At 45.0% G+C, this 15638-nt stretch overlaps 1 protein-coding gene across 9 annotated transcripts in view; it reads left to right on the top strand.

Annotated features, from left to right (window-relative positions):
* Nucleotides 1-15638, top strand: part of LOC129831877 (kin of IRRE-like protein 3) — a 228562-nt gene that overhangs the window by 61815 nt on the left and 151109 nt on the right. The window lies entirely within an intron of this gene.

The following is a 15638-nucleotide window of genomic DNA, read 5'->3' as shown; positions in this document are numbered from 1 at the left end:
TGATTAGAGTTTCCGCCCTGAGATTGGAAGGTTGTGAGTTTAATCCCATACACAAGACTGTAAAAATGGGACCTGATGCATCTCCGCTTGGCACTCAGCATTAAGGAGATAGGTTGGGGGTAAGGCCCTCGGTAAACTAGAGGCCTGTCCACATGGTGTTCTTGCACATGAAGCTGCCTCACACTACAGAAACAGGCTCCTACCCTATGAGCCGTTCTGTCATGCAGAAGCTAAGGCTTGTTCAATGCTACTTACTTAAAGCACATATGCAGTCTCCTCACAGCACTACTAAAATGTCTTGATACAAGCAAGAGGTTACAGTAACAATAAAAAAGGGCTTCGAGTTGGAAGCCAAGCAGGAGATTTCATATTACACTAAAGTGGAGCTGGCTAACTTAACTTCTCTGGGATATGTGGGAAGGTAGCGTCCCACTTGGCCAAAAGCCAGAAAAAATGTACCGCGCCAAATTCAAATATATTACTATAAAAATCAATCTTTCATGAAATCAAACATGAAAGACACCAAATTAAAGCTACACATGTTGTGAATCCAGCCAACATGTCTGATTTCAAAAAGGATTTACAGCGAAAGCACACCAAACGATTATGTTAGCTCAGTACATAGCCACAGAAAAAACATTTTCCCAGCAAAAGATAGTAGTCACAAAAAGCAGAAATAGAGATAAAATGAATCACTAACCTTTGATGATCTTCATCAGATGACACTCATAGGACATCATGTTACACAATACATGTATGTTTTGTTCAATAATGTGCATATTTATATCCACAAATCTCGGTTTACATTGGCGCCATGTTCAGAAATGCCTCCAAAATATCTGGAGAAATTGCAGAGAGCTACGTCAAATAACAGATATACTCATCATGAATTTTAATGAAAGATACATGTTTCACATATAATTAAAGATACACTTGTTCTTAATGCAACCGCTGTGTCAGATTTAAAAAGAAAAACTTTACGTAGAAATGCACACCATGCAATAATCTGAGACGGCGCTCAAAAATAAGAACATTTCTCCGCCATGTTGGAGTCAACAGAAATACGAAATTACATCATAAATATTCCCTTACCTTTGATCATCTTCATCAGAATGCACTCCCAGGAATCCTAGTTCCACAATAAATCGTTGTTTTGTTCGATAATGTTACTTAATGTTACTTAATTATGTTACTTAATTTTTGTTCGATAATGTTACTTAATAATGTTACTTAATTTTTGTTCGATAATGTTACATTACTTATGTCTAAGTAGCTACTTTTGGTAGCATGTTTAGTGCACATGTCCAAACGCTCGCGCAGATGCAGGCGAACTCAGACGAAAACTTCAAAAAGTTATATAACAGGTCGAATAAACTGGTCAAACTAAGTAGAGAATCAATCTTCAGGATGTTTTTATCATATATATCCAATAACGTTCCAACCGGAGCATTCCTTCATGTCTGTAGAAGTTATGAAACGCAAGGCGATATCATTAGGAAAGCGCATGACCAGGAACTGGCATTCTGCCAGACCAATGACTGAAACACCTCCCATCCGGCCCCACATCACACTAGAGGCTTCATTCCACGCTTCATTCCATGCTCTACAGGCTTCATTCCATGCTCTACAGACTGACATCTAGTGGAAGGCGTAGGAAGTGCTAACATATCCATATCTTAGAGGGAATTGAATCGGCAATGAGTTGAACATTGACCAGTCTCAGAATTCTCACTTCCTGTTTGGATTTTTTCTCAGGTTTTGCCTGCCAATATGAGTTCTGTTATACTCACAGACATCATTCAAACAGTTTTAGAAACTTCAGAGTGTTTTATATCATATAGTAGTAGTGTTTAGGTCAGAGCGTGACTGGGGGGGTTATCTAGTTTTTAGATTTCTAGGTTGGTGGTTTGTGTGGTTCCCAATTGGAGGCAGCTGGTAATCTTTGCCTCTAATTGGGGATCATATTTAGGTAGGCTTTTTCCCCACCTGCATTTGTGGGATATTGTTTGTGTCCGTGTGTTTGGGCACTACGACTTCACGTTCTTTGTAAGTTTTGTTGTGTTTCTAGTTTCACTTTGTATTAAAAAGATGTGGAACCCAATGCACGCTGCGCCTTGATCCGCTCATTTTGAAGAATGTGATAGAATATCCCACCCACGCAGGATGAAGCAGCGTGTAAATGAGGTAAAGGAGTTTTGGACTTGGGAGGACATGAGAGGACATGAGACCCTTCCTTGGTGGGAGTCGCCAAGGAGCATAGGGGGACAGCGATGACGACGGGGACCACGGCCACAGAAACCCCAAGATATTTTTGGGGAGGGGGCACATGGAGCAGTCGGCGGAGCAGCGGGGAGTGCCAGAGCCTGAATGGCATACTCGGTAGGAGTTCAACGAGGGATACCGGAGAGTGGTTTTGGCGAGGAGTATGCACGTGAAGAGCGCCTTCTCAGCCCGGTACCATCTGTGCCGGCTCCACGCACCAGGCCACCAGTGCGCCTCCCCTGTCCGGTACATCCTGTGCCTGCTCCCTGCACTCACCCTGAAGAGCCAGAGACCGTCAGGGAAGTGATGGAGAAGTTGGGAGAGAGAGAGGGGAGAGAGATGTTGGTTTGATGTGTTCGGCACCGCATTGGCACTGAAGAGCATGTTACCAGTCTGGTACAACCTGTACCGGCACCACGCACCAGGTGTCCAGTGGGCCTCCCCAGTCCGGTATGTCCTGTGCCTCCTCCTCGCACTCGCCCTGAGGTGCGTGTCACCAGTCTGGTGCCCCTGTGCCGGATCCACGCATCAGGCCTCCGGTGCACCTCCCCAGCCCGGTACGTCCGGTGCCAGCTCCCCGCACCCGCCTTGAAGTGCGTGTCACCAGTCCGGTGCCACCTGTGCCGGCTCCACGCACCAGGCCTCCAGTGCGCCTCCCCAGTCCGGTACATCCTGTGCCAGCTCCCCGCACTCTCCCTGAAGTGTGTGTCACCAGTCCGGTACCACTTGTGCTGGCTCCAAGCACCAGGCCTCCAGTGCGTCTCCCCAGCCCGGTGCGTCCGGTGCCGGCTCCCCGCACCCGCCCTGAAGTGTGTGTCACCAATCCGCTGCCACTTGTGCCGGTTCCACGCAACAGGCCTCCAGTGCGCCTCCACAGTCTAGCTCCAAGGCCGGAGCCTTCCTCTGCGCCCGTGCCCAGTCCATGCATGGCGTCCAGTCCCGCTCCATGGCAGGAACCTTCCTCTGCGCCGGTGCCCAGTCCAGGCACGGCATCCAGTCCCACTCCAAGGCCGGAGCCTTCCTCTGTGCCGATGCCCAGTCCAGGCACGGCATCCAGTCCCGCTCCATGGCAGGAGCCTTCCTCTGCGCCAATGTCCAGTCCAGGCACGGCGTCCAGTCCCCCTCCAAGGCCGGAGCCTTCCTCTGCGCCAGTGCACAGTCCAGGCATGGCGTCCAGTCCCACTCCATGGCAGGAACCTTCCTCTGCGCCGGTGCGCAGTCCGGGTGCGGCGTCCAACCCAGCTCCATGTCTGGGGCCCTCCTCTGCGCCGATGCCCAGTTCAGGAACGGCATTCTACCCGGCTCCATGGCCGTACCCGTGGTCTGGGCGGGGGCAAAGACCCGCACCGGAGCCGCCACCGACACTAGTCACCACCCCTACCCTCCCCATTTGGTTTCAGGTTTTGCGGCCAGAGTCCGCACCTTTGGGGGGGGGGGGGGGGGTACTGTCACGCCCCGACCATAGAGAACCCGCAGTTCTCTATAGTGTTTAGGTCAGAGCGTGACTGGGGGGGTTATCTAGTTTTTAGATTTCTAGGTTGGTGGTTTGTGTGGTTCCCAATTGGAGCCAGCTGGTAATAGTCGCCTCTATTTGGGGATCGTATTTAGGTAGGCTTTTTTCCCACCTGCATTTGTGGGATATTGTTTGTGTCAGTGTGTTTGGGCACTACGACTTCACATTCTTTGTAAGTTTTGTTGTTTTGTTTCTAGTTTCACTTTGTATTAAAAAGATGTGGAACTCAATGCATGCTGCGCCTTGGTCCGCTCATTTTGAAGAACGTGACAGAAATAAAGAGTGAAATGAAACCAAACCAGGCTGCAGAGAGAGGAGAGCTGCCATCCATACTGTGTGTTTGTCAGAGAGAGTGCATAGGACTCAACGTATAATTTGTGGGCTTTTGATTTAAGGTTCTATTCCATTGAAGGCTGTGATTGCTGATACTCTCCCCCTGCATCTTCACACCTCCGCTGCCTAAACGTACGGCCCTCTGGGCTCTAAAGGAGGCAGATCCCCCTCATTAAGAGCGCAAATGGCAACATGAAGTGCATCAACCTGACAAGCAGCCCCAAGTCCCGAGGGAACCCGTTGGTAAACCGCCGTCTACAAAGCTTGCTTTCTGTGTAGATTGACCCTCTGCTGTCTTTGTCTTAGCGGGCCCCATCGATAAATCAAAGACTGCAACCACTATCTCTCTCTCCTTTTTTTCTTACCTTGAATAGAGCGCCGTTGCTCACGGGGGAAATAGGGATTACGTGAATGAATAGCTAATGGTTCACCAGACTGCACAGAGCAGATAAACCAAGTGGAATTGTGAAACGATGTGATGTGATCGTCAGGCTCTTTTAACACATAGTCCTAGCAAGAGACTTTAAATTATTCAACCTTTATTTGCCCTTGAAGTCTACATGAGTCTTGTTAGTTTGTTCCTGTGTTAGTAGGGGATGTCTGGCCTGTTCAGGCGAGGATTTGGCTATCGCCTCCATTTCACTTCATAGTGTTTTGGGAGCTGCGTATAAAGGCCAAAGCAAGAGTCCTCCACTGACAAATGGACCCGGTGTGCATTTTTATAACAGACCTTTAAAGCCGTAAAATCAAAGAGGCTCCAGTCTGTTGACTACAGGAAAGGGAAATGATGAGATGATGATACCGGTAGGTGCATACAAGCGTGTGACACTGTGTGTGTGCGTGTGCGTGTGCACATATGTGTGTGTTCGTGTGTGTGTTTACTGTATGTGTGTGTATCTGCAGGGTTGGGTTGGTTACTTTCTAAATGTAATCCATTACAGTTACTAATTAGCTGAAATTGTAGTCACTTGCTTAACTTTTGGATTATTCAAACTCAGTAACATATTCTGATTACTTTCAGTTACTTTTTGATTACTTTCCCCTTAAAGGTGCATTTAAAAAAAACATCTGATTACATGTGCTCTCCAAACCTACATGTGTGTGTTGGGAAGTTTTCAGTTGACAAACATACAAGCTGATGAACTGAGGCATATCTCTGAGTGTAACCTACAAGTAGGCAAAGTTGTGCTGGCACATGCGAAAAATGCAACCACAGCTAATTAATCTGGCGGAAATGCCTGCAACTCCCTCTGAAATACATTTGCAGTATTTTATAGTTAGTAATTGACTCGTATCCTGTGAAATGTGAAATGCAGAGAGTCCCTCCGTGGGGAAGACTTCCTGTGGAGAGAGCTAAGCTGTGAGGTAATGCTGTTGAGAAGAGAGGTTTTACTTTTTATAGCAAAGCCAAGAGATTGCAGAAAAGTTGTATGTGTTGTGCTGAGACTCATACATCACATATACAGGCCCGATACTCAAGCATACAGATACACCTGAGATTGGATGGAGCCTGGATCAGTCACCCAGTAGAGCAGTTATCCCTGGTGGTCCAGGGGTAGCTCCACCATTGAACAACTCCTGCCAGTGAGCACAGCTTGACCACTTATATTTAGAAAGCACTACCGTCTGTCCCAAAACGACTCACGCTGTGTTCTACCCTGGGCATCCTGTTAGCTCATCCTCCCACTGCCTCATCTAAAATGTAAGGCTGTGACCTTTCAGCGTGGCCCGCGCTGTTTGTCCTTTGCGGAGTGCTGTACCTTGACCTTTCCAGTCCCTTTAGCCCCAGCAGGTAAACAATTAGAGGCTACTTAGATTATCACAGCCAACATGGCGGAGTGAATTGGATGAACTAGAGTTTCTAATGATGACTTTGCTCTCAGATCCCTCAGGTAGTTGAGGCAGGCCGGTAAATGGGAGGACACGTACTTGAAGAATCTGGGAGGGAATAAGAAAGTGCCTATAGTGGTCTTTAGATTGTTAGGTAGTGCACTGTTTACAGATGCACGATGGGAGGGAGTCCAAGGCAGGAGAGGACTGGTGGAGACACCACCTCTCTCTCCATCTCTCTCTCTCTCTCGCTTAACTAAGTGAACAATCCAGGTCTGATTATTCAGTCTGTCAAGTCAAGGCCAGGGAAAGGGATATTTTCCAACTTGTGGCGGCAGAAGATTCTATCAAAGAACGAGGGGTGTTCAGATTCGCTGAACAGTTTTGTGGGAGAAATTTTTTTTATTCCTCGACACTCGCACATCTTTCTTCTCTCCCTTGACGAGTCTTAGTATCTGTCATGTATAAAAAGTGAGGACGAGAGAGAGAGACAGAGAGAGAGAGAGAGAGAAGGAGGAAAAAAGAAAGTGTGGCAGACACCCTGGTTTTTGCTTGTTGTCATTGCGAGATTAGAATGTGCCCTCTGATTAAAGGCAAGGTCGTCCCTGGTGACCACAAAGCTTTTTAAGATCCCACCTTCGACCTGCACCAGCACCAGCCTAATGCACCTGGGACAACACACAGCTCCTTATAATTGCCACAATTTTCTTTTTCTTCAGTGGGAGAGTTGGCAATGTTCATGTGCATGAGTGAATGATACGATGAGTCATAAAAGACTCACGTTTGGCAGGAGGTTAAACAAAAGCTGTGCTCCTCTCTATCCAAGACAACTGAGGGGAGGAGACTTGAATAAGCTCCATGTTGCTACCTGAACCATTGCATCAGAAACAGGAAGCAACTAGCTAGCTAAGCCTTCAGAGGTGTGACAGCAGTGGGTGTTGTGTAACAGCGGAACCATCCAATCCTGTTTTATACATGACCGCCTTTCTGCTTTTAATGACCTTTTGGCCTGCGAGGGCTGGTGTGGAGACTACAGGAGTTATCTCCTCAAATCTCACTCTCTTACTCAGGTTTACTGCCACTCCTGTGAGACTCAAGCTTTAGCTACTATACAAGGATTATTTTACCATAACATGTTGTATTTGGCATATGTGACAAATAAAATGTGATTTGATGTGATTTGTCCTAACTCACATGGTTATGCATTAATCATTGGAATACTTTTTCAGTAGATAACTGATATACACACAATGGAAAATATGTAAAGCATTGTTTTTACTGATGGTATTTTAGCATAACGCTAAAGCTGCTGGCATCATCAGTACATCAATGTACTGCATATGGCGCTGACTGAAAACATAGGCTGTGTTTAATCTGAAATCCCTGTACAAATATTCCTTCAATTTACACAGCTATTGGTTGTTTGTCCCTCTAAAAATGCGCCTTTGACTTTCATAGTTTCACATCCACTCACACAAACTGAGCGCCCCTATGCCTCTTTTGGAGGAGGCACTCACTCCCGCAATGCACCAAAGGTCAGCGGACTTAATTTATTTATTTCACTCTCTCTCCCTGTTGCTCTCTCTCTCTCTCTCTCTGTCTCTGTTTCTGTCACCTCTCCTCCGTTCCCTCCCAAGAATTCCGCAGTGCAAAGTCCACTTTATCATTTTGATGAACCTGCTCCCTCTTCAAGGAAAGCCCATTTACATGTTCTAGATAAAATAAAGACAAACCCCCCCCCCCCCCCCCGGGTTTTATGTTTAGGGTGATGCCGAGTGACAGCTTGATCAAAGAAGGTTAAGTGATCCTGCGAAGCTGTCAGTCAATCCGGAGAAGCTGTCAGTCATGTCCGGAGAAGCTGTCAGTCACGTCCGGAGAAGCTGTCAATCACGTCTGTGATGGATCGGTGACAAAGGGGTCAAGGCTGCAATGGAGAAGGTGGCAGAGGAATGGAAATTGTCCACCAGAATTTCTGTTGTCTCTACAGGTGAAGTGGATTGATGATTGCCCAGGTGTTCCTGCAGGGACACGGCAGCCATGTTTGAATGAAGCCAGATGTCTGAGAGGAGACAGTGGGAATGTGACTATAAGGAGAATGTTTGCTGGAAGGAGAAAAGGGATGATCTGTTATACCTTTTTTTCCTGCTTAATTAACCTGTCTAGGATCAGCGTGGCGCTAGCGGCACACCCCCCCCCCCCCCACTGAAAAACCAGTGCCGCGAAATTCAAAAAAAATATTTTTTTTAAATATTTAACTTTCACACATTAAAGTCCAATACAGCTAATGAAAGACACAGATCTTGTGAATCCAGTCAACATGTCCGATTTTTAAAATGTTTTACAGGGAAGACACAATATGTAAAGATGTATATCTATTACCTAAAAACACATTAGCATAATCCACCATCTTTTATTTGTCCACCAACACCAGTAGCCATCACCAATTCGGCTAAACTAAGATATTTATAGCCCCTAACCAACAAAAAAACTCATCAGATGACAGTCTGATAACATATTTATGGTATGGGATAGGTTTTGTTAGAAAAAAGTGCATATTTCAGGTAGATGGCATAGGTTACAATTGCACCCACCGTCACAAATGGAATAGAAAAACTACTTAGAGCAACGTGTTTACCTACTTACTAATCATCAAACATTTCGTAAAAATACACAGCATACACGAATCGAAAGACACAGATCCTGTGAATACAGACAATATTTCAGATTTTCTAAGTGTCTTACAGCGAAAACACAATAAATCGTTATATTAGCATAGCACATAGCACATAGCAGCCCAGCATTGATTCTAGCCAAAGTGAGCGATAAAAGTCAACATCGCCAAAAGATATTAATTTTTTCACTAACCTTCTCAGAATTCTTCCGATGACACTCCTGTAACATCATATTACACAATCCATATAGAGTTTGATCGCAAATGTTTATATTTAGCCACCAAAATCATGGTTAGACAATGTGAAATGTAGACAAGCTGGTCAGAAAAATGTCCTTGCGCCACTTAGACAGTGATCTACTCTTATACATAAATACTCATAAACGTGACTAAAAAATATAGGGTGGACAGGGATTGATAGACAATTTAATTCTTAATACAATTGCGGAATAACATTTTTTAATTTATCCTTACTTTTCAATACAGTTTGCGCCAAGCGAAGCTACGTCAAAAAACATGGCGTCCTAAGCCACTAAAATGTTTCGACAGAAACACGATTTATCATAATAAAAATGTCCTACCTTGAGCTGTTCTTCCATCAGTATCTTGGGCAAAGGATCCTTTCTTGGGAGCAATCGTCTTTTGGTGGAAAGCTGTCCTCTTGCCATGTGGAAATGCCAACTGCGTTCGGGATGAACTGAAAAGCGTGCCCAACTATTCACATCGTTGCAAAAATAAATGTCCCAAAATCGCACTAAACGGATATAAATTGCTATAAAACGCTTTAAATTAACTACCTTATGATGTTTTTAACTCCTATAACGAGTGAAAAGATGACCGGAGAAATATAACAGGCTAAACTAACGCTTGGAACAGGAGAGGGTCGGTGTCCTCCACGCGCGTGACGCACCAAGAAAAGACTTGCTAGCTACAGGGTTTTTTGATTTATAGGGCCTGTGAACGCGCAATCGACCCCATTGGAATCGTCATCACGTAAAGGCATCCAGGGGAAGACGTAAGAAGTGTCCGTACAGTCATAGCAATAAGAGTGCCCTTTTAACTGACTTCAGAACAGTGGCCAACATTTCTGAAATCTGAATCCATGTCAGGGAAATTGCTGTAGAATGGGCTCTGTTCCACTTAGAGACAAAATTTCAACTCCTATAGAAACTATAGACTGTTTTCTATCCAATAATAATAATAATATGCATATTGTACGATCAAGGATTTTGTGGGAAGCCGTTTCAAAAATTACCCAATTAGCATAAATAGTCTAAACAGCGCCCCCATCCCCAACAGGTTTTAATACCCTAAGACTGAGCTCCATTGTTTTATGAAAGAACACTCTCTGAATGCAGTGTCCATCATAGACAGCCCTAAACATAAACTTGTGGTTGCTGAAGGGTACTCTGTGCATAGAGAGGGGGAAATGTTGTCCTTAGACAAGGTAGACAAGAAATGGAGACAATTCCCATACATACCACTCCACCATATTATCTCTTTGTTATATATTACCTGAATAAGTGGAGAAATGACAAAGGAAAACAGGATCAGTGTCTTTAAACAGAAGTGGTCCACAGGGGTGCATGAGGTTGTTCTGCTGTACATGTCCACTGTTTTCTCAGATGGGTTGATTGACCTTGAATAAAGCTGTGAAAAGTAGTCTCGGTGGAATGAGGGAGCGTGGGAGGGAGAAGAACAATTCGCCTCCTCGTGAGTAATTCCCCCGACCCCACTCATCCATATCTGGACCAGATAGATCTGCACTCTCACTGCAGAATTATGTACTGTATGCTCCAAGCACAGAGAAAAAACTCCGGACAGCTGCAAAGGCTTTGGCCGCTGGCCATTTCTCTGTTCGACTGCCATATCTCAAATAGGCCATATTCTATATTTGAGTCCATTCTTGTTTGGATCAATCTGAAAATGTCCTCTAATTATGTTGGTTTTCCAATGCAACTTTTAGATATGAAGATACAAAGGATAGTGCTAACCGTAGTTATCCTCCAATGTGGATTCTACATTTGATTGTTATTGAGCTTTTGTGTTGCCTAACTTTCAAACAGACACAGCTGGATACCTATGATAAAAGTAGAGCCACAAGCAAAAACATATCAGAGGCTTTGTGTGTTTGTTTGATGTAAAGAACACCCTCAGCGATCATCTTTTTCCTAATAAATATTAGAGACGTGGCTCCAAACATCTAAACAGCTGGACTCCACTGCATGCTCATGGTGTGCACTCTCTAACTGCAGTACTGCAGTGTGTGTGTGTGTGTGTGTGTGTTTGTGTATGCAGACACATTGTTGTGTCCTCTCAGACTCTGGCCAGTGTGGGTTAATGTGTCTAACAGATCCATGCTCTCCTAACCATCATTACAGGCCTCCACCATATTAACACTGGGCTAAACATCTCCACTGGTGCTTCCTCTAGCCTAAACACACCTTCCACACCCAAAGGGCCAGGTTGGCTGGCCTCAATGTACCTCAGTGTGGCATACCAAACAGAACATCAATGCCATAATAACAGCAACGTATCCCACAAGTATATCTCACTGGCCTTCTGTTGGTCATTGGGTCTCTGGAGGTGGCACATATATTAACTATTTCTGATGAAAAGCTGATTTTTTTCATAAGATGGGATTCAAGTCTGGGCTCTGGCTGGGCCACTCAATAATCTTCGCCTGAATCTGTGGTCCTGAGCACTCTGGAGCAGGTTTTTATCAGACCTCTCTGTACCTTGCGCCATTCATATTTTCTTTGAAAGCACTCAGGACTTCCAACTGGGGCTTAGGTTCACCTTCCAAAAGGACAACAAACCTAAGCGAACACCCAAGACAACGCAGAAGTGGCTTCGGGACAAGTCTCTGAATGTCGTTGAGTGGCCCAGCCAGAGACCGGACTTGAACCCAATCGAACATCTCTTGAGAGACCTGAAAATGACTGTGTACCGACGTTTCCCATCCAACCTGACAGAGCTTGAGAGGATTTGCAGAAAATAATGGGAGAAACTCACCAAATACAGTTGTGCCAATCTTGTAGCGTCATACCCGAGAAGTCTTGAGGCTGTAATTACTGCCAAAGGTACTTCAACTTAGTTTTTGTATTATTTTTTTATTTCACATTTATTTAACCAGGTAAGCTAGTTGAGAACAAGTTTACAACTGCGACCTGGCAAAGATAAAGCAAAGCAGTGCGACACAAACAACACAGAGTTACATGGAATAAACAAGCGTACAGTCAATAACACAATAGAAAAAATACTTATGTAAATGTGATATTTCAGTAATAATATATTTTTTTTAAACAGCAATATTTTGATCAATTTTAGAATAAGGCTGTAACAAAACACAATGTGTAAAAGTAAACGGGTCTGAATACTTTCCAAATGCACTGTATATACAGTCCTGTGCCTTGTTGCACATTTTGTTGTATTACAGACTGATTTCAAAATTGATTAAATACTGTATTTTTTTCTCACCCTTCTACACACAATACCCTATAATGAGAAAAAATGTCTTTAGATATTTTAAATACAGAAATATCTATTTACAGAAGAATTCACACCCCTGAGTGTCACGGTTCTCTAAAGTTGAACCCAGAAGCAGACCAGGACAAGGAGAGTAAGACGAAGGTGAGCATTTATTTACAAGTTTGAATGTAGTGATAGAAAAATCCAAGTGATGGAGCGGGCAGCGGAGGTGAGTTGATGGGATTGAATAGGAAGATCCAATGAAGTAACTGAAGTCACCGACGACCAGGTAGGGATGAGATGAGTGTTCCGGGTGAATGACTGTAGACAGAAAAAACGGAGGTGAGTTCAAGGCAAGCAAAACACACAAAACAACAAAACAAACTCTATCAAACTGGAGGCTGATACACTGGCACAACATACTGTTCATGGCTAACGATCCGGCAGGGAATGGATGTCAGGTCAGTGCTTATGAAGTGGAGGGGTGATGATCAGGACCAGGTGTGCAGATAGCTGATGGGATACAGGTGCAGGTACTCAGAGATACCGGGTGCGTTCCAGGACACCGGAAAAAACACTCCAGGACAGAACACAGGCAAAAACAGACTCAGGATTCGTGACACTGAGTCAATACTTTATAAAATCACCTTTGATAGCAATTACAGCTGTGAGTCTTTCTGGGTAAGTCTCTAAGAGCTTTCCACACGTGGATTGTGCAACATTTTCCCAATATTATTTTCAAAATTCTTCAAGCTCTATCAAATTGGTTGTTGATCATTGCTAGAAAACCATTTACAGGTCTTGACATAGATTTTCAAGTAGATTTAAGTCAAATCTGTAACTCTGGAACATTCAGTGCCATCTTGGTAAGCAACTTCAGTGTAGATATGACCTAGTGTTTTAGGTTATTGTCCTGCTGAAAAGTGAATTAATCTCCCAGTGTCTGGTAGACAGCAGACTGAACCAGGTTTCCTCTAGGATTTTGCCGGTGCATACAGTAGTTCCATTCCGTTTATTTTTTATCCTGAAAAACTCCCTAGTCCTTAATGATTTAAATAAAGCCACCACTATGCTTGAAAATATAAAAAGTGTTACTCAGTAATGTGTTGTATTGGATTTTCTCCAAACGCATTCAGGACAAAAAGTTCAATTTTTTGCAGTATTACTTTAGTACCTTGTTGCAAACAGGATCCACGTTTTGGAGTATTTGTATTCTGTAAAGGCTTCCTTCTTTTCACTCAGTCAATTAGGTTAGTATTAGGCAGTAACTACAATGTTGTTGATCCATCATCAGTTTTCTCCGATCACAGCCATTAATCTCTGTCACTGTTTTAAAGTCAACCCTCTGAGTGGTTATCTTCCTCTCCGGCAAATGAGTTAGGAATCTGACCACGACTCCATGTTGTTGCTCCCAGCATATAGACAGAAACTAAAACAGGAAACGCCCGTGCTCAGGTCTGTTCAACGCTGGTCCGAACTTTCGGATTCCACGCTTCAAGATTGCTTCAATCACGTGGACTGGGATATGTTCCGCATAGCGTCGGACAATAACATTGATGAAAACGCTGATTCGGTGAGCGAGTTTATTAGCAAGTGCATCGGTGATGTTGTACCCACAGCATCTATTAAAACATTCCACAACCAGAAACCGTGGATCGATGGCAGCATTCGCGCAAAACTGAAAGTGCGAACCACTGCTTTTAATCAGGGCAAGGTGACCGGAAACATGACCGAATACAAACAGTGTGGCTATTCCCTCCGCAAGGCAATCAAACAAGCTAAGCGTCAGTATAGAGACAAAGTAGAGTCGCAATTCAACGGCTCAGACACGAGAGGTATATGGCAGTCTACAAAAGGAAAACCTGCCCCGTCGCGGACCACGATGTCTTGCTCCCAGATAAACGAAACAACTTCTTTGCTCGCTTTGAGGACAACACAGTGCCACTGACACTGCCCGCTACCAAAACCTGCGGGCTTTCCTTCACTGCAGCCAATGTGAGTAAAACATTTAAACGTGTTAACCCTCGCAAGGCTGCCGGCCCAGACGGCATCCCCAGCCGCGTCCTCAGAGCATGTCTTGACCAGCTGACTGGTGTATTTACGGAGATATTCAATCAATCCTTATCCTAGTCTGCTGTTCCCACATGCTTCAAGAGGGACACCATTGTTCCTGTTCCCAAGAAAGCTAAGGTAACTGAACTAAATTACTACCGCCCTGTAGCACTCACTTCCGTCATCATGAAGTGCTTTGAGAGACTAGTCGAGGACCATATCACCTCCACCCTACCTGACACCCTAGACCCACTCCAATTTGGCACTTACCGCCCCCAATAGGTTCGCAGACGACGCAATCGCAATCATACTGCACACAGCCCTAACCCATCTGGACAAGAGGAATATCTATGTAAGAATGCTGTTCATCGACTACAGCTCAGCATTCAACACCATAGTACCCTCCAAACTCATCATTAAGCTTGAGACCCTGGGTCTCAACCCCGCCCTGTGCAACTGGGTCCTGGACTTCCTGATGGGCCACCCCCAGGTGGTGAGGGTAGGTAGCAACATCTCCACCCCGCTGATCCTCAACACTGGGGCCCCACAAGGGTGCGTTCTCAGCCCTCTCCTGTACTCCCTGTTCACCCATGACTGCGTGGCCATGCACGCCTCCAACTCAATCATCAAGTTTGCGACACTACAGTGGTAGGCTTGATTACCAACAACGACGAGACTGCCTATAGGGAGGAGGTGAGGGCCCTCGGAGTGTGGTGTCAGGAAAGTAACCTTCCACTCAATGCCAACAAAACAAAGGAGATGATCGTGGACTTCAGGAAACAGCAGAGGGAGCAGCCCCCTATCCACATCGATGGGACAGTAGTGGAGAAGGTGGAAACTTTTAAGTTCCTCGGCATACACATCACGGACAAACTGAAATGGTCCACCCACACAGACAGCGTGGTGAAGAAGGCGCAGCAGCGCCTCTTCAACCTCTGGAGGCTGAAGAAATTCGGCTTGTCACCAAAAACACTCACAAACTTATACAGATGCACAATCGAGAGCATCCTGTCGGGCTGTATCACCGCCTGGTACTGCAGTTGCTCCACCCACAACCGTAAGGCTCTTCAGAGGGTAGTGAGGTCTGCACAACGCATCACTGGGGACAAACTACCTGCCCTCTAGGACACCTACACCACCCGATGTCACAGGAAGGCCAAAAAGATCATCAAGGACAACAACCACCCGAGCCACTGCCTGTTCACCCCGCAACCATCCAGAAGGTGAGGTCAGTTCAGGTGCATCAAAGCAGGGACCGAGAGACTGAAAAACAGCTTCTATCTCAAGGCCATCAGACTGTTAAACAGCCATCACTAACATTGAGTGGCTGCTGCCAACATACTGACTCATCTCTACCCACTTTAATAATGTAAAATTGATGTAATAAATGTATCACTAGCCACTCTAAACAATGCCACTTTATATAATGTTTACATATCCTACATTACTCATCTCATATGTATATACTGTACTCTATACCATCTACTGCACCTTGCCTATGCCGTT

The sequence above is a fragment of the Salvelinus fontinalis genome, chromosome 33, assembly GCF_029448725.1.
Source record: "Salvelinus fontinalis isolate EN_2023a chromosome 33, ASM2944872v1, whole genome shotgun sequence".
Classification (NCBI taxonomy): Eukaryota; Metazoa; Chordata; class Actinopteri; order Salmoniformes; family Salmonidae; genus Salvelinus; species Salvelinus fontinalis.
Note: the sequence above shows the minus strand (reverse complement) of the source record. Positions and strands in the feature narration are given on the sequence as shown.